This window comes from Salvelinus namaycush, unplaced genomic scaffold (genome assembly GCF_016432855.1).
Source record: "Salvelinus namaycush isolate Seneca unplaced genomic scaffold, SaNama_1.0 Scaffold3726, whole genome shotgun sequence".
NCBI classification, from domain to species: Eukaryota; Metazoa; Chordata; class Actinopteri; order Salmoniformes; family Salmonidae; genus Salvelinus; species Salvelinus namaycush.
Window position 1 is genome coordinate 5980 of NW_024060704.1, and position 1521 is coordinate 7500.

The window sequence follows — 1521 nt, forward strand, 5'->3', positions numbered from 1 at the left end:
CAGTGTAAAGAAGAACCACCCAGTTTATAATGCAGGTTTCAGCACCACTTAACAGTGTAAAGAAGAACCACCCAGTTTATAATGCAGGTTTCAGCACCACTTAACAGTGTAAAGAAGAACCACCCAGTTTATAATGCAGGTTTCAGCACCAATTAACAGTGTAAAGAAGAACCACCCAGTTTATAATGCAGGTTTCAGCACCACTTAACAGTGTAAAGAAGAACCACCCAGTTTATAATGCAGGTTTCAGCACCACTTAACAGTGTAAAGAAGAACCACCCAGTTTATAATGCAGGTTTCAGCACCACTTAACAGTGTAAAGAAGAACCACCCAGTTTATAATGCAGGTTTCAGCACCACTTAAGTGTAAAGAAGAACCACCCAGTTTATAATGCAGGTTTCAGCACCACTTAACAGTGTAAAGAAGAACCACCCAGTTTATAATGCAGGTTTCAGCACCACTTAACAGTGTAAAGAAGAACCACCCAGTTTATAATGCAGGTTTCAGCACCAATTAACAGTGTAAAGAAGAACCACCCAGTTTATAATGCAGGTTTCAGCACCACTTAACAGTGTAAAGAAGAACCACCCAGTTTCTAATGCAGGTTTCAGCACCACTTAACAGTGTAAAGAAGAACCACCCAGTTTATAATGCAGGTTTCAGCACCACTTAACAGTGTAAAGAAGAACCACCCAGTTTATAATGCAGGTTTCAGCACCACTTAACAGTGTAAAGAAGAACCACCCAGTTTATAATGCAGGTTTCATCACCACTTAACAGTGTAAAGAAGAACCACCCAGTTTATAATGCAGGTTTCAGCACCACTTAACAGTGTAAAGAAGAACCACCCAGTTTATAATGCAGGTTTCAGCACCACTTAACAGTGTAAAGAAGAACCACCCAGTTTATAATGCAGGTTTCAGCACCACTTAACAGTGTAAAGAAGAACCACCCAGTTTATAATGCAGGTTTTAGCACCACTTAACAGTGTAAAGAAGAACCACCCAGTTTATAATGCAGGTTTCAGCACCACTTAACAGTGTAAAGAAGGACCACCCAGTTTATAATGCAGGTTTCAGCACCACTTAACAGTGTAAAGAAGAACCACCCAGTTTATAATGCAGGTTTCAGCACCACTTAACAGTGTAAAGAAGAACCACCCAGTTTATAATGCAGGTTTCAGCACCACTTAACAGTGTAAAGAAGAACCACCCAGTTTATAATGCAGGTTTCAGCACCACTTAACAGTGTAAAGAAGAACCACCCAGTTTATAATGCAGGTTTCAGCACCACTTAACAGTGTAAAGAAGAACCACCCAGTTTATAATGCAGGTTTCAGCACCACTTAACAGTGTAAAGAAGAACCACCCAGTTTATAATGCAGGTTTCAGCACCACTTAACAGTGTAAAGAAGAACCACCCAGTTTATAATGCAGGTTTCAGCACCACTTAACAGTGTAAAGAAGGACCACCCAGTTTATAATGCAGGTTTCAGCACCACTTAACAGTGTAAAGAAGAA